General features: G+C 41.4%; 1 protein-coding gene and 1 long non-coding RNA gene across 4 annotated transcripts in view; one reads left to right on the top strand and one right to left on the bottom strand.

The window, feature by feature from the left end:
• Nucleotides 1-22,283, top strand: part of PDE4A (phosphodiesterase 4A) — a 353,540-nt gene that overhangs the window by 215,528 nt on the left and 115,729 nt on the right. The window lies entirely within an intron of this gene.
• LOC121921243 lies at nucleotides 7,115-19,891 on the bottom strand. Its single transcript, XR_006101882.1, has 3 exons — nucleotides 19,729-19,891; nucleotides 12,466-12,628; nucleotides 7,115-7,579 (listed from the first exon to the last, which is right to left on the bottom strand). It is a non-coding gene; the product is annotated as an uncharacterized LOC121921243 (long non-coding RNA).

Genomic DNA, 22,283 nt, shown 5'->3' with positions numbered 1-22,283 from the left:
CAAAGATGTTGCGAGTGCGCCACTGGCACACTCACAATGTAAGCAATGTGCAGTGCTGTGCGGATGCCACAAGACGTTTACATCACACTGGCAGCGCCCGTATGGATGGGACACCACCATTGTTACGCTGCTTTTGTATACTAGGTTAGGGACCATGTGGTTGTCACATGATCCCTAACCCTAGTATTGGTGCTGGTACACCGCTTGTTGGCGGTGTACTGGGCCCTAGTATATCATTTACACCTGGTAAGGTATGGCTGCCAGTTAGTTGCCAGGCAGGGTATAAAGTGTTAGCTATTACCTTTAAAGCCCTACAAGGTTTGGATCCAGGTTACCTACAAGATCATTTCTTCCCATATAATCCACTCCATATACTCAGGTCCTCTGGTGGACATTTATTCCAGTCAGCCAGGACTAGGTTGACAACTGTCAGCCAGAGGATACAAGATGGTTTCCTCCCCTGTTCCATGTACAGGTTTCCTCCCCTGTTCCATGCTGGATTGGCAGCTGAATCTTTGTTCAGCATTGGCCATGGGCCAATGTTCTCTGCAGCCCCTGAAAGCAGCAACCTTGGTTTAAGATGGCTTTATCCTTTGAGTAATTCATTGCCCTCTCTTGCTCATTAGGATGTGACGCTCGAGGCAGCTGCTTCAGTCTGCCAAATGGTAGGGCTGGATACCCCATCTCAAGATCCTTCAAGATTGCTAGGAGCATGAGGATGTAAAGCTGGCCTTCTTCTACCTAAGCATCTTGAAGTTTAAGGAACAGAGCCTTCTCAAAACAATCACCACCAAGAGTATGAGCTGAGCATTATTATAATAGTATTTTAACATTCCATTGAGGGGACTGAGCTGCATATCACATATCTTTAGCCTTCATGTAGTGGACTTTACTTGCTTAAGGGTTTGCTTGCTCAACATAATCTTCAGCTGCAGGCAGATGATAGCATTCCTTCCCCACCCACTTCCTCTCTCCAGTAGGGAAAGTGCTATGATAAAAGGGCATTGTTTCCCATGGTCAGGACCAGCCCTGATATTACAGAAAGTGAGGGAGCCAGCTTAGACAACTGGTTTAGGTGTCATGATAGAGCAGCAAATTGTTACGCTATCGAATTTGTTATGATTGTATCCTTTGTGCCTGGAAAAGGGAGAGGTGCTAGCAAGGATTTTCTGTCTCTGGTGCCAAAATAACTTGGCTGGCACTGAGCACTGTGCACCATTGACTCTAGGAGCTGGGTAGATAGGTGCTCCATTTGCTGCTTTCCCTTAGGCAGCAAAATGTCTTGGCCTATCCTTGCTCAGTGCTCATATTTACCTCACTGTTGACTCTGGTCAAACCGAAGGTGGCCTAATAGCTCAGCTTTTAAGAAGAGTTAGCTGTTTGGAGAGCAGCAGGAAATAACTGCTATATCTTTTGCTGTTAAGAAGCTACGCTGTCAGGTTTCCAGACATCTGATTGTTATTTAAGGGACAGGCCATGCACACCTCTTCAGGTGTGTTAGTCAAGGCCTAGAGTGAAGAGGGCTTTTTCCCCGCCAATGATGGAAGAGAAAAACAGGAAGCTATTCTGCATGTTTTCCAAAGAGACTGTTTATTTTTCTGAGCTTCCCTTTCCCTGGTCATCTGTCATATTTAAATGTGACTTCCAGGGCTTGCCATGTTCTTCCTCGAAGGGGACTGAACTGGGGGAACCAGAAGCTGTGGCCAAAATTGATAGCATCTGAGGGAAAATGTGGGTGCTTATTCAACCTGTGTCAGTTTCTGGCTTCAGTCTCTGTTTTTATTTTTATTTTTTATTATTATTATTTTTACACTAACCAAGTGCATTAGAAACCTTGCAGATGAACTTCTCTCACTGTGTAGATGATGTTGTCAGAAAAGGCTGGCAACCAAAATGGTGAAGGGCCTGGAAACCATAAAGCCCTATGAGGAGAGACTTAGGGAGCTGGGTATATTTAGCCTGGGGAAGAGACAGTTAAGAGGCATTATGATAGCCCTGTTTAAGTATTTAAAGGGATGCCATACTGAGGATGGAGCAAAGTTGTTTTCTGCAGCGCCAGAGAATAGGGCACAGAAAATGGTTGCAAACTCCAGGAAAAGTGACTCCAATTTGATATTAGGAAGAATTTCCTGACAGTAAGAGCTGTTTGACAGTAGAACACACTCCCTGGGAGAGTGATGCAGTGTCCTTCTTTGGCTGAATGGCCACCTGTCAAAAGTGCTTTGATACTGTGTTCCTGCATGGCAGGGGGTTGGACTACATGGTCCTTGAAGTCTCTTCTTTCTCTGATTCTATGCTCTGGCCATTCTACAGGAGAAGACCTAATCAGCAAAATGCTGGAAGGTAGATCCTAGTTCAGCTCCTTGTTTACAGACTGTATCAGGTATGAATGACAGCATTGTTTATTCTTGCTACAAAATAGCTTCCTCCCAGAAAACCAGGAAGAGAGAACACTCTCAAAAGCTGATGTAAGGGATTCTGCACAGAGACACACACAGCCCAGAAAACATCAAACATGTGGAGCTCAGGGGGCAGGGAGGCTTCCTCATCTCCATGTAACAGAATTCCCTAGGAGAGGCAGACCAAACTTTTGGGGACAAAAAGAAGACAAAAAGAGAGCAGCAACTGCCAGGCTGCCTTACCTGGACTAAGACACTCACATCCCTCATGATGCAGATATGTCAGTGTCATACCACTTGCACATAATAATCTACTCCTTTGTTTTATTTCCATCTTTTTATAGAAATCAGTGGCTGTTTTTACTGCTTCCTTCTTCCTTTCCTCCTTTCATGCCTATTCCCCACTCTCATGCCCCGTCTTCCACTTCATTTGTGCCAAACTTCACAAGGGGTTCATCTACACCATAGAAATAATGCAGCTTGACACCATTTGCCTCCATCCTACAAAATCCTGGGATTTATAGTTTTGTGAGGGCCCAATATTCTTTGTCAAAGAAGCCTGAAGACCTCGCAGAACTACAAATCCTCACTTAAAAGTGGTGTCAAATTGCATTCTTCCTACATTGTACATGCACTCCAGGATTCAGCCTAGTAGTCGGTTTTCAATATCTTTACATTATTTATTAACATATTTTAATCTCTCGTTTTAACGCTGAGATCTCTGAGCAGCAAATGGATAAAGCAATATAAGCAATTTAAGTAATTCCAGATCAAAATAATAATTTAAACAAAATCAAAACATGTTATCTAGTAGCAGGAATGAGTCTCATAATCTGGAGATAAAAGTACCCCTAAGCATGGGCCGTATCTTTCTCTCACCACTGAATAACAGCAGTCTTGCATGCTCTCCACATTCAGCAGTAGGTTGCCTTTCAGCATAGGTTTAAGAAAGATATTCATCATAAGGGCCAAACCCACAGTCCTTCAGATGGGGTGGCTGAATGGTTAAAATGTCACAGAACGAAGGCCCTGCTTAGTCTTACTTAGCCATGAAGCTCACTAAGGGTTAGTCACTGCCTTTCACCCACACCATAGGATTTGGGGCAGTGTAAAATGGGACTGAAAATCTCATGCACCATTTTGAACTTCCTGGAAGAAAGGAAGAAAGAAATCCTTCCAAAAGATATCCACTCCTGATTTTCTGTCTGGGAGCAGCCAAAAATAATACTATTATACTTATTATAATTTTTTCTTCTTCTTCCACAAATTCCTTACAGCAGAAGGAATCATTTCTCATGAATGTTTTGATGTTTATCAGGAAATATATTCAGGGGTAGCCGTGTTGGCCATATAGCAAAATAGAACAAAATCCAAAATCTACAACAGAGTGATGCCTTTATTGGTCACCTGAAAAACACAAAATACATCCATCATGCAAGCTTTTGAAGCTCCACTGCTTCCTCATCGGGTAAAAGATGTTTAAAAATCATACAAGAGAAACTTCTTCTGTCTGATTTTTTCCCCAGCATCTTTTGTCTGATGAAGAAGCCAATGGAGCTGCGAAGATTTGCATGATGTATATTTTTTGTTGTAATTTGATGTTTTATCAGTTACAGTGACTTTAGGGGACTGGGATCCTGCACTGGCAGCCCTCAAAGGGGGCAGACCCATCGCACTGCAGATTGTGATGAGCTTCAAGGGATGGTGGCAGCAATCCCTGAGCCCACCATTTTCCCTAGAAAAGAAGGGGCAAGCTGTTCCCTGTGTATCTTGTTTATAAGAAGAAGCATGCTCCTCAGGGAGTGATTCCATTGGTAAAGGGGGGGGGGGGGGGGGGGGAGCATGCAACCTGTTTTGGTAGAAAGATGTATGTGTGTGTGTATGTACCTTCAAGTCACCTGTTGACTTATAACAGCTTCATGAATTTCATAGGGTTTCCTTAGGAAAGGAATATACAGAGGTGCTTTTTCCCGTCCCTTCTTCTGAAATATAGGTGTGGTACAGACCGCAGAAAAACAGCAGCCTGCCAGCGCCTGTTTTTTCCATCGGAGGGAAGCCACAGCCGCCAAACCGCGCAGCTTCCCTCTGGCAGAAACTGTATACAGGGCGCCGCCATTATTACGCCCACAACACGTGCTAGGGTTGCGGGGCATGTGGGCGCTCCGCCCTGAGGCAACCCTAGCATGTGATGAGGGCATCACAGAGGACCTGTATGTACTGGGCCATAGCCTAGCCGTACAGCACCAGATATTTGTTCACTATCTCCCGGTCAAGTATTAACCAGGGCAGACCCTGCCTAGCTTCCAAGATCAGATGGGATCTGGTGCCTTCATTCCCTCCCCTATTTTTTCCTGCTGCCACCACTACAGTAGCAAATTCAGCAGTAGCCGTAGTGGGATTGGTGTTATGGTGGAAATAGCGGGGGGGGGGTGTTATGTGATCCATAGCTGAGATAGAGGCCTTGTTTGCATATAGGAGGTTTTAAAAAGAAATTGCTTTGCCTAGATTCTTCCTGCTCTCTGTTTTCATCTGCCTTCACACTTTTTGGGCACTGTCAATATCAGGCTTTGGAAAAACCTAGAGAGCAAGCCATGAATAAATGCATCTGATTTGCATTTATAGTACTGCACTTTGGGGAGGAAAGTTCAAAATTATCTATTCCAAAAACTATATACTTTATAGGAGATCATGCATTTAACTTATATGCAAATCCAAACAAAAATAACAGCAGCAATGTATGGAAATGCAAAATTATATTAAAACTATATGACAATATTTCATCATATTGAAGTGATACTATTTGTGATACTTTAATAGTGTGGTATCTCACAGTAGCCTCTTGTCCTCAGTGCAGGTTTTTCATCAGGACAATCAAATGTAGTGGCACTTCCATGTCTTTTAAGAGCATCCCATAGCTTTTCTTGATCTATATGCAGTCAAAAGCTATGCTATAATCTATAAAGCACATGCTGATGTTCTTTTGGATTTCCTTGATGCACTCCATTATCCATTGTATGTTTGCAAGGTGGTGCCTAGTGCCTCTGTCTTTCCTGAATCCCATTTCCACCTCTGGCACTTCTCACTCCATGTGTGATTGAAGTCTCTGCTACAGAATTTAGAGCATAGCTTTGCTTGTGCAGGAAATCAATTCAGTGATCCTATAGTTGCTGCAATCTTTTGTGTTTCCTTTTTTGTGAATAGGAATGTATATTGATCATTTCCAATCTGCGGGCCACAGTTTTATTTTCCATATTTGTTAATAGATTTTAGTTAGAACTAGAGCTGACTGATTTTGTCTGACATTTGCAATATCATCTGTTCCAGTTTCTTTAAATGCAGCTTTCACCTCGTTATTTCAGATTTGTAGTTCATCTTCATATGATTTCTCTTTCCATATGTCATTCGTTCATTCATCTCTTCTGTGTATAACTCTTCTGTGTATTGCTTCCATTGTGTAATATGTTCCTTTTCTGATCGTAAAGTATCCCCAACCTTGGTTTGTATTTCTCTTTGGTTTTGCAGATCTTCTTTTTTTGTTATTGTATTCTGTTTCTATTTCCCTGCATTGATTATTACAGTGATTCTCTTTATCCTTGCACATTAGTTCTTGAACTGTTGTGTTCATGATTCTGTTTCTGTTCCTATCTCCATTTTCTTTTGCTTCTCATCTTTCCTTTGCTGCTTGAAGCATTTCATTTGTTATTCATTTTTTCTTCTCTTTCTTTTTGGCCACTGTAAGCGTTTTTTCTGCATTCTTCCTTGATTATGTCCCTGGATTCTGACCATAGTTCTTCTGGTTCCTGGTTGATTATACTTAGCAATGTTGAATCTGTTTCTCACAGCACTGCATGTGGTCAAAGTCTGCAAGTTAAATGTCACTAAAAAGGATCCCCCACTGTTATATATAAAGTTTATGTGTGATATCTACAGTTTCACATAACATTAGAATGACCTGGATAGCCAGTATGAATTAACAGATTCATACTGTTCATATAAATGAACATACAAGTTCATGTGCATGAATTAAAGCACTCCCTTTCCATCATAAGTGTACCATAGAACCTGCCAAAAAGCTGAGGGGTTAAATTTGGCACAAGCTGCAGATTTGAGGACACCCAAACAGGCCACTTGCATCCCATGAGTGAGCTAAATGTTAATATATACATAGAAGGTGTATTAGTCTAAACATTACTGTAACTGTAGCAACTGTTTATAGTGATGTAACAGCAACCAGGATGTACCGTGGTATCACATCTAAGATTAAATCAGTTGCACACCCAAGGAACTTAATTTAAGCCCTTAAAACACACTCTTCAGCTTAATTACAGGCATGCCTCAGTAAATATCTCTCTGTAATAGCTATACTATCTCTGTATATCACTCAGCACACTGATATATAGAGACAGTATAACTGTTATTTGTCCAAAACACACTGCAGAAATAATCCAATGTGAGACTGCTTTAACTGCCCTGAACCTATGGTGGGGCTTTCTTGCCAAGCTTCTTCAGAGGCGGGTCTGCCATGGCCATCTCTGAGGCTGAATTGCCCAAGGTCATCCAGTTGTTTTCATGACTGAGCAGTTCATGACTGAGCAGGGATTCAAACCCCGGTCTCCCAGTGTCTAAATGCAATGCTCAAACCACTACACAATGCTGGCCCTTCCTGACCATTACTTCTTTAATAAAAATAATTACAGAGTCATGGAAATAACAGGGATAGGTTACTATACCACAAAACAGAAAAGCAGTTCAACATTTTCCTGCAAACCTTTTATCTAAAACCAATAATTTGTACAAATGAAATGAAACGGCTAGGCAAGACAAGCATTGCATTTTCTTTCATTAGTTTCCACTTGTCTTATAATTTCAATTTGGAGGCCAAACTTAAACATCTGTGCTTTTTTAAACATTCTGGCAGTAGCTAGTAAAGCAGGTTTATCCACTCTCTCCTTTTCTTTCTGATTTAGTGTTCATGCATGCTCAATAAGGGATTCTGGAAGGCAGCAGTTGTTTACCTTGTGTGTTGTAGGCAGGCACAGACAGCTACAATAGAAAAGCATAATTCCATTATTTCCCAGTTTAAGCTTTATCCTATTGTGTGCTGCAGCCATGCTGATGCAACCAGACACTGAAAATCTGTATTTGTCCAGCTTTTCTTCACAATCCACTCAGAGGCAATGCTGCCAAAAACAAAAACAAAACCCTTCCAGTTAGATAGAAGACAAGGGAGAATAGGGAGGCATCAAAAGACATGTAAAAAAAGAGGTTTTTTGTCAAAGGTTTTATTTACTGAGGTATGCCTATAAACAAGCATTTGTTGTTGTTGTTGTTGTTATCCACCCTCAAGTCGATCTCAACCCATGGTGACCCTGTAGATGAGACATCTCCAAGACTCCTTATTCTCCACTGCTCAGCTCAGGTCCTGCAAATTCATACCCATGACCTCCTTAATAGAGTCTGTCCATTTAGCATGTGGTCTTCCTTCTTTTCTTCTTCCCTCCACCTTTCCCATCATTACTGTCTTTTCCACTAGTCATGTCTACACATGATGTGTCCAAAGTACAGCAGCCTCAGTTTAATCTTCTTGATGTCAAAGGAGATTTCAGGTTTGACCTGTTCAAGGATCCATTCGTTTGTCTTTTTGGATGTCCATGGTATCCTTAGCACTCTTCTCCAGCACTACCTATCAAATGAATTGATTTTCTATCTATCAGCTTTCTTAATTGTCCAGCTCTTCCATCCATACATTGTAATAGAGAATACAGTGGCTTGTACGATTCTGACTTTTGTGCTCAGTTGTATATCTTTGCTCTTTAGGATCTTTTCTAGTTCTTCCGTAACTGCCTTTCCTATTCCTTGTCTTCTTCTGATTTCTTGACTGCAGTCCCCATTCTGATCAATGTTTGATCCAAGGTAAGGGAACTCTTCTACTATTTTTATTTCCTCATTGTCTAGGTTGAATTTGTGTAGCTCTCTGTGGTCATTTTTGTTTTCTTTATGTTCAGCACCTTTTCACTGGATCTTCCTTAGTTATTGCTCTAGGTCTGTCATGTTTTCTGCTAGTAGTATGGTGTCATCTGCATATCTTAGATTGTTGATATTCCTTCCTCCTATTTTCACTCCTCTTTCTTCTGTGTCTAAGCCTGCTCATCATGCATTATTTTCTGCATATATGTTAAACAAATAGGGTGAAAGGATGCAGCTTTGCCTGACTCCTTTGCCAATTGGGAACCATTCTGTTTCTCCATATTCTGTTCTAATGTGGGCTTCTTGTCCCAAGTACAGATTTCTCATCAGGACTAACAGGTTTATTGGCACTCCCATCCTTTTTACGGATGTTCCATAGCCTTTCATGATCTATGCAGTCAACGTCTTTGATATAGTCTTCCCTTCCTAGAGGCACATATTTGAAGTGTCAGTTCAGGCAGCACACAAGCAGCAGGATCTGAGCCTGAGCGAAAGTACATATTACTAACTACAGGCACCTCATTTCATAAGAAAATAAACACACATGCTCTGCTAATCTCTGCTTGTTCCTCTGTTTGAGAAATAATTCTTGGGCCACCAAGGTGTTGAAAGCCCTGATTCCCCCTATGTACTTTTTAAGATCAGGTTACATTCCTGAACTTGTTTTTACAGGCATCAGATTTCACTGAAGACAGAAAAGCTTGCTTCAGAGAAATACATAGCTAAGATTGCCACGTGGGAGAGACTTTCTTCTTTTTCTAGGTACAATGATAGCCTGAAGGAAGTTGTGGCTTGCAGGGTTTATTTGTTAAGGGCAGGGTAATAGCTGCTGTCAACTTTACGTCACTGAAGCCAGAGCTGGGGCAAGATATTATGCTGCCTGAAGCATAGTAGCATATGTCCAGCCACCCCAGTTGTGGTGCACGATGCCCCAAGCCAAGCAAATTAATTTGGCACATGAGACAGAAAATCAGTGAAGTCTATCTCCACCTTTCTAGCAGTGGAACAACAAAAATAACAAATAACTAACAATTTTCTAGGGATGTTCAAAGAGTGCCAGTATGGTGTAGTGGGTTCAATGCTGGACAAGGAGTCTGGGAGAGTTCAAATCTTCCCTCAGCCTTGCTTTGAGCATGTCAGCCTGTTTCATCCTGAAAGGAGGGCAACGGCAAATCCCCTCTGAATAAACCTTTCCATGAAAACCTGAGGAGAGAGTCACCATAAGTTGGAGTTGAAGGCACATAATAACAACAATAATAATTTTCTGCCCTTTTGTAACACTAAAAATCTACTCCCTGTATCTCTTCCTCTCCTTCTTGACAGTAAAGCTGGTTCTTGAGACAAGATTTAGGTTGCAGGCTTCAATTCTGACTAAAAGCGCTCAGCTTTGGTGATAAGAGTGGAAGAGAAAGGGGTGCAGAAAGGAGATACAAAAGTTGTAGCCAGTGAACTCTGACGGGCTATGACTATGGAGACCAGGGTTCATTTCTCAGCTCAGCCATGAAACCCACTGGGTGACCTTGGACAGGTCACATACTCTCAGCCTCAGGCGAAGGCAATGGCAAACTCCTTCTGAACAAATCTTGCAACAACAAAAAACCTCCTTGAAGGCACACAAAACACACATAAACTCTGATGAAGAAAATGAATGGCAAGGTGACTTCTGATTTGGAAGTCAAGATCAAGGAGAAATTTCTGTACCTTACACACACTTCTTGTGCTCCAGATGAGTAGGGAAGATTGAAGGCCCTCATTCACACTACTTAGTTATAGTGATTTGTTTTTCCATTTTAACTGCCTTGGCTGCTTCGTATGGAGTCCTGGGATTTGCAGTTTAGGGAGGGGTACTTAGAATTATCAGTATGAGAGTTCCTTTGGTGCCTCTGACCAAACTACAAGGCCCAGGATTCCCTAGTGTATTGTAGCCATGGCAGTTAAAGTGGAATCACAGTGTTATAATTATGTAGAGTGAAAGGACTTCGCTCCCTATCTCTACATGGTCCAATCATGATTCCAATAACCATCAGCCAAACATTTTCACACCCTTTTTATTCTGAATTCACTCATTGAGGAGGTTGAGCAATAGTCAATAGGGATAATTAATCAATGCAGAATAATTGATTTGGAGACAGAAATTGATTGGAGGGAACTTAACTGGAGAACATTTGGGGTGGTCTGGGGTGGGGTGCAATTATTTGGAGTAATTGTTCAGAGCAGTTTCTATGAAAGGGAATTGGCTTGCCTTTTGTGAAGTGTGAATTGGAGAAAATATTTCTCAGTGTACATCTATACACAGAAATTAATGTGAACACATTTATATCCTCTTGTCTAACAGTGCATCTCCTCTATTTTGGCGATGCACATATAACCACCCTAACCTGGAGCCAACCATGGCAACACACCCTGCAGATTTCCCTGGGAAAGGCTAACAAAACATCTTGAGGATTACCTGTTAAATAACAGTTGTGTTTTATTCGCTTTATCCTTCTGACTATTTGATTTTAGCCATCTAAATATCTGTGCATGCAGTGCAATCCTCAGCATATTTATTCAGTAGTAATTCCTGTTCCTCTTGTATTGCCTTTTAAGCATATTTAGGATTTCAACCTTACCAGATGTATTTCTGGCCACCTCAGTCCATGCAAGCATTTTATCCTTTGAATAATCTTAAAAAGACTAATAAAATTAGACTCACAGTAGTCATGCACTAAACCTACTGTAAATCACAAAGGGAACTGTGCTCTTAATGCGATTTCCAAGATCCACTATTCCATCTAAGAAATGCTGCTTTAGCTGTAAAAAGTAAATATTTCTCACCTTTTAAATAAAAGGTGATTTAAATCAGTGCTTCTTAAACTGCCTGATGTAGGGGACTGGAATTTCCCCCCCAGTGTGCCAGGAACAAGTACCATATTTGTGCACATTTGTTACATTTATTTATTTCCTGGACAGTGCAGGAAGTGACAGGTTATGGCTTATGGCTGGCACCATTCAGCACAATTCCATGACCCACCACATTGAGTCTGTTGTTAACTGCCTTTGTGTGAACCTCAGTTCATGGCAACCCTGGAAATGAGACATCTCCAAGTACCCCATTCCTCAACCATTCTGATTGTGTCCTTCAGGTTCATGCCTATGACCTCCATAATTTAATCTAAGCCTCTGGCATGTGGCCTTCCTCTCTTTCTAATTCCTTCCACATTTCCTAGCATTATTGCTGTTTCAAATCTGCCATGCCTTCTCATGATGTGGCCAAAGTATGACAGCCTCAGTTTAGTCATCTTGGCTTCCAGTGAGAGTTCAGGCGTGTTCTGTTCTGATGCATTTGTTTGTCTTTTTGGCCATCCATGGTATTCATAGAACTCTTATCCCACATCTTATCGCAAATGAGTTGATTTTCCTTCTTTCTGCATTCTTTACTGTACAGCTCTCACATCTGTACATGGTAATAGAGAATACCATGGCTTGGATGATCCTAACTTTAATGTTCAGTGTTATATCTTTGCACTTTATGATCTTGTCTACTTCCTTAATAGTTGACCTTCCAAGTCCTAGTCGTCATCTAATTTTTTGACTGCAGTCTCTGTTCTGATCAATGTTTGATCCAAGGTATAAGAAATAGTTGATTATTCTGATTTCCTCATCATCTAGGATGAATTCATTTAGTTCTTCTAGTGGTATTATTTTTGTTTTCTTATGTTCAGCATTAAGCCTACCAGCACTTTCTTCTTTGATATTCTATAGTAATTATTCCAGGACATGTTGAGTCGCACTGGTTTAAATTATTTGACCTCTTTCAGCCTGATACTATTTATGTTTACTCAGTAGGACCTGCTCTTAAGTAAGTATGTATAGGATTGTAACAATAACCTTAAAACAATTGATAATGATGATAATGGTGCCGTAGCTGCTGACTCCCAAACCATTTTTATCTGCAGGTGTATACTAATGGAACCCTTAAAACATCAGCAAACGTTAAAATTCTTAAAGGTTAACAACAACTACCAAGGGACAGGAGCCAAATCCAACATGAATCTTTCTCCTGTTGGAGAAACATTGTCCATTAAACCAGAGCTACTTGAGGCAAGTGCAACACTACCTGCAAAGGACCACACTTTTAAGTTTGAAGCTTCATGCCGCATCTTGCAGTTGCAGTCAGAACTGGCTCTCTTGTACCCCAGTATCTAGTGTCTCAGGAACTCAGGAACTGACAAGGCCTAAGAGAAGGCATGGGCTATTGCACTCCAGTCCTGGTAGATGAGCTAAATATAGGACATGAATGTTTATAGTTGTTTTTCTGAGGAGGCAAGCATTAACAAACCCTATTGGTCAGAGGAACAGACTAACAAATGAATGGCTAGGCTTCAAAGGCATAACTATAGTAGTTTCGATCAGTATGCAAAGGGATCTTGTAGCACCTTTGAAATGGAGAGAAAGAGGCTAGGCTTGTTTCTATTTTAAAAATCAGCCACAAGTACAAATAAGACAAAATGTGTTAAGCTGCTTGTACCCACATACATCCTTTAGTGAAATAAATGTTCGAACAGTGGGACTGAATCAGATTTTTCTCATCTTCTAATGGAACTGATAAATAGTGTGAGGAGTGAGTGAGTGAGCAAAGCTGAAGACACTACAGTTGTAACTCAGGAAAAGAAAGTTAGAAAGTTGATGTAAGAGATATCAGGTACAGTTATCTGCAGGCGTGTGTCCTAAAAAAAAGTTAAAACGTACTATTTTTGTTAGATACAAGCGAAGAATATACTTTTCCAGTTTATCACAAATATTCCAATATAACCATTTCTGCATACAGCTTTGGATGTGTTCGAATAGAACATTTAAATCAAACATGCTGAATCAGATAACATCATTCACAGCACAAGAAAATTTTCCCAGTTCTACTTTTTCTTGAAAACAAACATCACTATCTCCAGACATCAGGGGGAAAAAGGTACAGTGCCAGTCTTTCTCTTTGAAGCAAATGCAATGAAAATGCATAAACTGGTCTGCCACCTCTTTGGGCTGGCACTCTTGTGAAGCTGAAAAACTGGGGCAAATCAGGTGGAAGTAGCTCAAGACCAAGCAGGACACAACATGATGGAACTGTGTGGATGGGCAAGAAGGGTTAAAGTCTCTTTTATCCTTCTTTACCTTCATCATCCCAGTCTAGATTCTCTTGACTTAATTGTAGTCATTCGTGCAATAGTTCATTCAGCCTTCCCCAACCTGGTGCATTCTGAATGTTTTAGATTGCAACTTCATCATTCCCAGATAGCACAGCATCTGGAAGACACCAAGTTGGGGTAAGCTGCTCGATCTAATTGAAGGGGTTTCTTAGGCTGTGGATTTGTTTATTGAGGGGAGAGGACTAGTCTGCTGGCCTTCTCCTTCTCGGTCCAAAACACACTGCAGAAATAATCCAATTTGAGACTGCTTGAACTGCCATGGCTCAATGCTAGGGAATTCTGGGAACTGTAATTTTGTGAGACATTTTAGCTTTCTCCGTCAGAGAGCTCTGGTGCCACAATAAACTACAATTCCCAGGATACCCTAGCATTGAGCCAGGGCAGTTCAGGTGGTCTCAAAGTGGATTATTTCTGCAGTGTGTTTTGGACCCTTGCCTTTCCACCTCAAGCAAAGATTTTTTTAAAATTCAGGCCAGTCTTTGGAAATTAAGATGAATTAATGTTAGGTGCTGTTGCTGCTGCTGCTGCTGCTGTTACTATTATCGCTAACATCTTCAACATCATTAGTACTGATTATTTTTAATTTGCTCTACATTTTAAATAATTATCATTTGGATTACTTGATCGTATCATTTTTGTAGCCTTGAGTTCCATTCCTGGGTATTAATGCAGGGCATTATTATTATTGCTGTTGTTAGTGTTATTATTATCTTTAATCATAATTTGCCTTTCCCCCAAACTGGTACTCAAATCAGCTCACGAATTAAAACAAGTACCATTTAGTTCAGATGTAATGAAGGATGAACATTTTGTTGTTACTTGCCATCAGGTTGACTTAGATTTATAGTGACCTGAATATGAATGAGAGACCTCCAAGTCACCCTGTCATCAGCAGCCCTACACAAGTCTTGCAGACTCAGGCCAGCCATGGCTTCTTTCACTGAATCTATCCATTTGTAATGCAATTTTGCTCTTTTCCAACTGCCTTCTACCTTGCCAAGGATTATTGTTTTTTCTAGGGAGTCATGTCTTTTCATGATATGTCCAAAGTACAACAGCCTCACTTTAGTCATTTTGGCTTCTAAGGAAAGTTCAGGCTAAATTGCTCTTGGATCCAGAGACCTCTTCTTTGGATGCCGGTAGATGCTGGCATGACCTCTCCAAATAAGTTGATTTTCTTCTTATTGGCTTTCTTCACTGTCCAGCTTTCACAACCATACAGAGAAACTGGAAATATATTAAAATGGAATTAAGCATTGAGCAACATTAAAAGCATTTTAAAATGTCTGATTAAATGTGTTTAAGAAGCACTTTTAAAACACTGCAGTTAAAACTGTGCAGCATACTCTTCAAAGCCCTAAATCAAAGAAAGAAAGAAAGATAACATCTGGTTTGGCTTACGGTCTATGCCTGCACATTAATATGTTATAGAGAGGAGCTGTGTCAGGCTATGGTCCCTTGAACTCCTTAGCCATTCTTTTCTCCTGGACATTTGTGTGCTGCCAGATGCCTCCTCTTTGGATACTCCACCGTGGAATTGCAGAGGGAAGAGTGTCCGGCTTGTCTTCCAAACACTCTGCCAGCCTTAGCTGGACCACATTTTACCTGAAGAGGACCTGCAGGGGCAACGGTCTTTGCTGAAGAATTTATTTGAGGAGGAATAGTACTAGGAGAACACCATTTGAGGAATTGTTGCAGAAGAGACTTGGCTCTCTATACTGCCATCCCCCACAATAAGCAGAATATTTGGAGGAGACAGGAGAAGAGAAAAAGGAAATGTGCCTAACTCTCATTTTTCCTAGCATTCCTTTGCAAGTGAGTTTTCTTTCAGCCTTTCTTGAAATGCCTGGGGAAGATTCTTTATTACATGGAGCGTGGGATATTGGAACCAGGCCTGTTCCCATCATTAAATGGCGATGGAAGATGTTAAATTGGAATCTGCTCTGGCATTCCCAAAGAGTTTGTAGATCCAATGTGCATTTTCCTGACACTTGAAGCTGCAGGACATACTTATTTTCTGCAGGCAGCCATTCTTTCTTGGGCGCTGAATGTTTCAACAGATACAGTAAATATTTCTACCCTATGAAGTTGTAGGGTCTGAGAAGTCCTTCTGACACCTTGCCTAAAATACACCAAGACTAGGAATTGGAGAGCAGCAATGAAAGAACTAGACAGGGTCCTAAAATATAAAGATATACAACTGAGCATGAACGTTAGAATCATCCAAGTCATTATATTCCCCATCAGCATGTATTGATGTGAGAGCTGGACAATGAGAAAAGCAGATAAAAAGAAAAATAAATTCTTTTGAGATGTGGTGCTGGAGAAGAGTGCTGAGGTTTCTATGGAAAGCAAAAAAGACAGACAAGTGGGTCCTAGAGCAGATCAAGCCAGAAGTCTTCCTGGTAGCCAAGATGACAAAACTGAGGCTGTCGTACTTCAGACACACCATGAGAAGGCACAACTCATTAGAAAAGGTAATAATGCTAGGAAAGGTGGAAGGTGTACAAAGAGAGGAAGACCACATGCTAGATTGATGGACTCGATTAAGGAGGTTACAGGCATGAATTTGCAGGACTTAAGCAGAACAGTGGAGGACAGGGGGGCTTGAAGATGTCTCATCTACAGGGTCATCATGAGTCGGGATCAACTCAAAGACGGTTAACATCAGCAACATCAAGACAGCATTCATTATATCAGCATTCCATGGCTTATTGAGGCCACTAGGTGGCAACAGACTCTTTCCTTCCAGATGCTTAGGTAAGATTGGTATACCATATGACAGGGATGGACAAGTGTGTGTGTGTGAGAGAGAGAGAGAGAGAGAGAGAGAATTTCCACCTCCTTGGCAGCCTGCACTACCATACACTTTGCAACTGATGTCATGTGATGTCATATCATTTTGACTTGCAACTTTTGTTTGCTTTTATTTGGGTTATATGTGGAGAGTTGTGTGGAAAACTACTGTGTTTTACAGTACTTTTCAGCCATCTGGGTAGTTCATTTGGTTGAAAAACTGCCTGAAAAAGAACTTAATTGGAGTGGACAGGTCTGAGCGATTTAGAGACCACAGCTAGGGCCCCAAGGACACATGCAGCCACAGGCCAGACTTTGTACACCCCTTCCATGTGCTTTAAACTAAACAGCTGTTTCTCTCAGAATAGTGATTCTCAAACTGTGGTCCTCCAGTGGGTTTGGACTTCAGCAGTCAGAATCCTCAAGCACTGGCCAAGATGGCTGGGGCTTCTGGGATTTCAAGGCCCAAATCACTAGCACACCAAATTTGGAAAAAGCATTGTTTTAGAGGAAACCTAGTGGGGTGGAGATTATGTGTAGGAAGATCAGTTGGGAATTAGAGGAAGGATTTAAGAGTCATCTCAAATTGTCCCATTCACAAAGTTTTATTCTCCTTCTAGGAGAATGTGTGAATGTGTATATATACATGGGGTGAGAGAGAGAAATACCTTGTTCCACAGTACAAAATGCACATTGAACATACATTTGTATGTGTAAAAAAAAATTAAGTATAATTGTCTGTGCAGTGTTTTTTCCTGTTACCAGTCATGGTGCTTGAAGTGGGTGATAGCATGGACCCATTGTTGTTGTGTGTCTCCAAGTCATTTTTGACGTATGATGACCCATTAATGTAGAAGAATTGTGTGGCCCTCCAAATGTTGAACTGCAGAAGAAAGGGAGCAACTGGAAGGGTCAAGGGTTGCCAAAACATCTGGAGAGGTGCATTTTCTCCAGCTTGGTAATGTTCATAAAATAGTTTTGGCACAGTTGTAAGCAGGTCTACTCAGATGTAAGCCTCACTGGGTTCAGTGGGGTTTATTGCTAGGTAAATAGAATCTCTGGGTTAAGTAAAACATGGAGATCTGTGATGCCAACATACAGATGTGGGAATCCAGAGTCCTATAGTTTGAGCATCTTCAAATAGTTGCTTTTTAAAACCATAAATCCAAGAATACCCGAATAGTATGGCAGATTCTGGGAATTGAAGTCCAAAAATGCTTGGCTTATACTACCATTTTTTCCCCTTTCTTTTCTGCCCCTATAGAGAAAGATCTGCATGCTGTAAAAGCTCTGGGCATGTATTAAGGTTCATAAGGGTTTCCCAGAACTCATGTGAACCAAGGAGACAACTTAAAACTTTCCTATTGCTCCTCCTGAACCTGTGCATTGCTGAGGAAGATTGGCACTGATGCACCAGTTGTTTTTTAGGGAAGCTTGCCCAACCATTACAGATCTTCTCATTAAAGAACCCAGTGGAGTTTCTAAGCAATTTTCAGGATTCCCTGGAACTTAATTAATATTGGCTTTCCATCTCGGGTAATGCCTAGTAACACTAATCGCCCACAAGAGGGCAGGAGAATATCATTTGTGAAAGCAATTTTCTTTTCAGTCCCATCTAATGGGGTGGGCTGTAGTTTGCAAAAGCTTAACCCCCAAATGAAACTAGGTGGGTTTTTTTAAGGTGTTGCTTTTGCTGGAACAAACCAGCACAGCTCCCCTTCTTGAAATGCACCTTCCTGTCCTTCTTAGCGATTTTTTCCCAGTGGTTAGCGTTAAGAAGAGATTTGCGTCTGCACTGTAATCCATGATGGGTCACCTTCCAAATTAATTCTGGATGCACTTCTGTCCTGATATGACCTTTCTGGTTTGCTTACCCATGTTATGTGCCCACCTTGCTCGGCTTAGGCATAGCAATACAGTCTCAGCAATTTAATTCTCACTTGAAGTTTATTTGTTTTTCCCTGTCTTCTGCCATGCCCAACACTTTCTCCAGTTCTTTTGGGGACAATAGAGGTTTTGCCCAGAGGTTAAACGGTTCAGCCTGATAGCATACTGACTCAATGACTGCATTTGCAGATCAGGACAAGCCAAGGTGTAGTCTGTTAGGAGAGACTTGTTGCAATGTTCAAATACACCTCATCCGCCGACTACAATCTGGTTCCATGGTTTATCAGTTTATAAACTCCAGCTTGTTTAAATCATGGTATCTCATGATGTCCAACAACTATGGCTTGTCCTTGATTTCTTTCCCTAAGTGGCTGCTTTGAAACAGAGGTAGGAGAGAAACAAACCAGAATGAGGAAAGACAAACCACAGTTTATTTGGTTTATCATCTGCCTTGGATTCCATCTCATTAAGAAACAAACCATAGCTAAGCACAGATCAGTGTAACATGCAGGCATGCCCTCCTACATATGTCCAAAACACACTGCAGAAATAATGCAGTTTGAGACCGCTTGAACTGCCCTGGCTCAGTGCTAGGGAATCATGGGAATTGTCATTTATTGTGGCACAAGAGCTCTCTGACAGGGAAGGCTAAATGTCTCACAAAACTACAATTCCCAGAAATCCCTAGCATTGAGCCAGGGCAGTTAAAGCAGTCTCAAACTGGATAATTTCTGCAGTGTGTTTTGGACCTTACTTAACATTGGTCTGCACTTTTTTTCCTGGCTATCATTATATGTCTTTGAGCAGTCAACAGAAGAAAGAACTGAGCAGTTTCTGCTGACAAAACCAGTGGGGAAGTTGAAGATAAGGTTAGCTGTTACATGTAAATTGGGTTTTGTATGATTGTGGATGCAGTTATAGAATTGGATACTGGATAGAGAAAATATTCTCCCAAGATCCACAAGTTTTTACACTTTTCTAGTCCATATAGCTGTCAATTGAAGCATAGGGTGAAAACAGGAAATTACAGTATTATTCTCCTTAATGTGTCTTCCCTCATTTTTGTTTTTCCAGCCATCCTTGTTCTAACTAACTTTTTACAAGCCCAAGCGGGGAGAGAGAGAAAGAATTGACTCATGAGAGCAATGAATAAAAAACTGTGTTACGTATACATGGTAGAACCTGGGTTTCCATTCTGTAAATGAGAGCCAGATTGGTATAGTGAGTTAAGTCCTAGACTAAGACTCTGGTAGACCAGGGTTCAAATCCCTGCTCAGCCATTGAAACCCACTGGGTGACCTTGGGCAAGCCATACTCTCTCAGCTTCAGAGGAAGGCAAGGGCTATTTCCCTTTGACCAAATCTCCCCCCCCCCAACTATTATAGGGTCACCTTAGAGTTGCCATAAGTCAGAAACGGTTTGAAGGTACACAACAACAAGAGAAACAGAGCATGCAAGGCTTTGGGTTTTCTTGTGTGATAATTCCCCTTCCCTACCTTTAATTCAGAATGGTGAGGATTTTCGTAGGCATCCCAGTCCACTACATCATGATGGTGTTGATGGGGCGGGGGGAGAAGGGGAACTATCTGCTTCCAGGTCCATCCCAAAGTTTCGCTTCAATGTAGCTCATAAAGTAAGCTTAGCCCAGAGGACCACTCCCTCTCAGTCATTCTGGAAAACAGGGCTGGCCTAGTTAGAGCCAGCATGTGTTGGAGGGGAGAGGCAAAGAGTGTATTTTTTGGATTTGGCCCAGGTGCCTGGGCAGCCGAAAAGGATCACCGGGGCCAGGCTGCAAGAGCAGAGGCACAGAACAGCAGCTGTCAGAACAACAAGAGCTGGACTTAATATGTACATAAACTCACCACAGGGATCCCTTCATTTTCCTCAGTCAGGATCTTTCCTAAATCTGCTTTTATCTGTCAAGAGGAGGAAGAACTTTATATTGTTCATCCATAACAGCATGCATAGGTTCAGGTAAAACTTGCAAAAAGCAAATCACTTTTCCAGTTCGCAGCCTTGGTTGGTCCTGCAGCTTTATTCCAGGCTCTAGAGTTGTTCCAGGCTGGTGTGTACCTCATGCTTCTGACTAAGCTAAGCTTAAAACTCTAGCTAGGCTGAAAGGGGAAGACTGTGGGAGTACAGTCAGGCCTCCATATCCATGGATTTATTATGTACAAATTGAAGCATCCACAGCTTGAAAATATTTTTAAAAGATATACATTCTAAAAAACAAACCTTGATTTTGCCATTTTATATAAGGGACACTATTTTACTACACTGTTGTATTTAACGGGACTTGAGCATTCACAGATTTTGTTGCCCATGGGAGGTCCTGGAACCAAAACCCAGCAAATACCAAGGGCCCACTGTACATGCATTTCCAGACCCAATGCACTGAACTAAGGATAGTTGGACTACATCTCTCAAAATTCCCCCAGGTATCAGGGTTATGGCAGCAGTGGGCATTGTAGTCCAAAAGTATGGAACCTCTCAAAGTTAAATGTAATGAAGGTTTGCATTGGCACTGACCTTAACTACAGCAGTTAAATTTTAGCCAGAATTTGAAATCACGCTGAAACAAATGACAGATCCTGGTTAAAACTTGAACCTTGGTTAACATTACACTGTGGTGAGGTAGGCTGTGATGTAAGACTTAACTGTGGTCAGAAGATTGCCACAGGCATGTTGTCGAACTATGACGTGGCGCCCTGTGGATTTTGTGCTTATGCAAACAAGGGAGCAGCTAGATGAAACAGAATGAAATCTGTGGTTCAGTCACCTGCAGTAGCTGGATTTCGATTGAAGTGGGCTGCATTACTGGGAGAGAAAGGGTGTTTAACCTTTGGCCAATGCTTCCCCCATACCTAAATTATCATTGCTATTTGTCCCAGAGGAGAAATATACAATAGCAGTTTTGGGAGTGGGGAGCAGACTTTGGTCAAGAGAAAATAATATTGTAAAAAAAAACAAACCAAAAACCCTTCCCTTACTGCCTTCGCTTAGTTCCAATTCCCACATCTCCCAAGCTTGCTTTTAACTTTACAAAGTAAATTGGTTACATTAGATTGCATTAATTGTTGTATTTATTGCCAGTAATTTTTCACTGATGATGTTTGAAGTATTGTCTGTGCTCATCTTCAGATTGAAGGGGTGGATTGAAGAATCAAGCAGCATCTTCCAGGCTAATTTTCATTTTTTTTACCATGAGCCTTTGTAGCTCTCAGAAAAAAAATGTGGTTCTCTTCATAAGGTCTCTTAAGAGTTGCAACATTTCTATTGCAACTGGCATATTTGACACCCTTTGTTTTAGCCCATAAATCAAGTACTGTGGTTGCCCAATTGTGTACTGGCCAAAGCTTGGAAAAGTTAGGAGGGGTTGAACTACAAATCCCCAAATCCGCTGGCTATCATCTACCTATCCTGGCTAGGAGAGTAACTTTTCTGGGCTGTGCTTCTGGAGAACCCTGACATTTTTGAGTTTTGCAGCACAGAGTGTCTGCTGTCTCTGAAGATGAATGATACAATTTCTTAGATGGCCCTCCCCTGAGAGTAAAATAAAGCAGTCCTTCAGAAAGTTACTTTTTTTTACAACACCTGCCATACAAGGTGGGGGATTCTGGGAACTGCAATCCAAAAGGGTAACTTCTCCAAGATCTGAAAAGAAGGGTGATTGATGTTTGGATGATGTTAAGGGCACTGCAGTGATCTGCCCCAGCAGAAAGTTCTCCCAAGTATTCCTTCCCAAAGTTAAATCTGTCTTACTTCTTCCCAATATTAGTTAGCAGAAGGGCTATGGTGTAGGTAAAAGAACACAAAATGCTCTTTGGATTTTCCTTCTCCAGCTGTCTGCTGCTGGCCCTGTGTCCGTGTGCCTTTGGATGTGTGGTATTTTATATGGATATGAGCCCATACAGACAGGCCAAAATAAAGTTGCTTTGGGTCACTTTGGAGGTATGCTGTTTAAATGATGCATGCGTCCTAAGAGGCCAGAAGCAGCTTTATTTTGGCCTGCCTATACTGACCCTATGTTTCAGAGAAAGGAACTGGCAAA

The sequence above is a fragment of the Sceloporus undulatus genome, chromosome 2 (assembly GCF_019175285.1).
Source record: "Sceloporus undulatus isolate JIND9_A2432 ecotype Alabama chromosome 2, SceUnd_v1.1, whole genome shotgun sequence".
NCBI lineage: Eukaryota > Metazoa > Chordata > Lepidosauria > Squamata > Phrynosomatidae > Sceloporus > Sceloporus undulatus.
The sequence above is the reverse complement of the archived record's forward strand: the minus strand, read 5'-3'. Positions and strand labels throughout refer to the sequence as shown.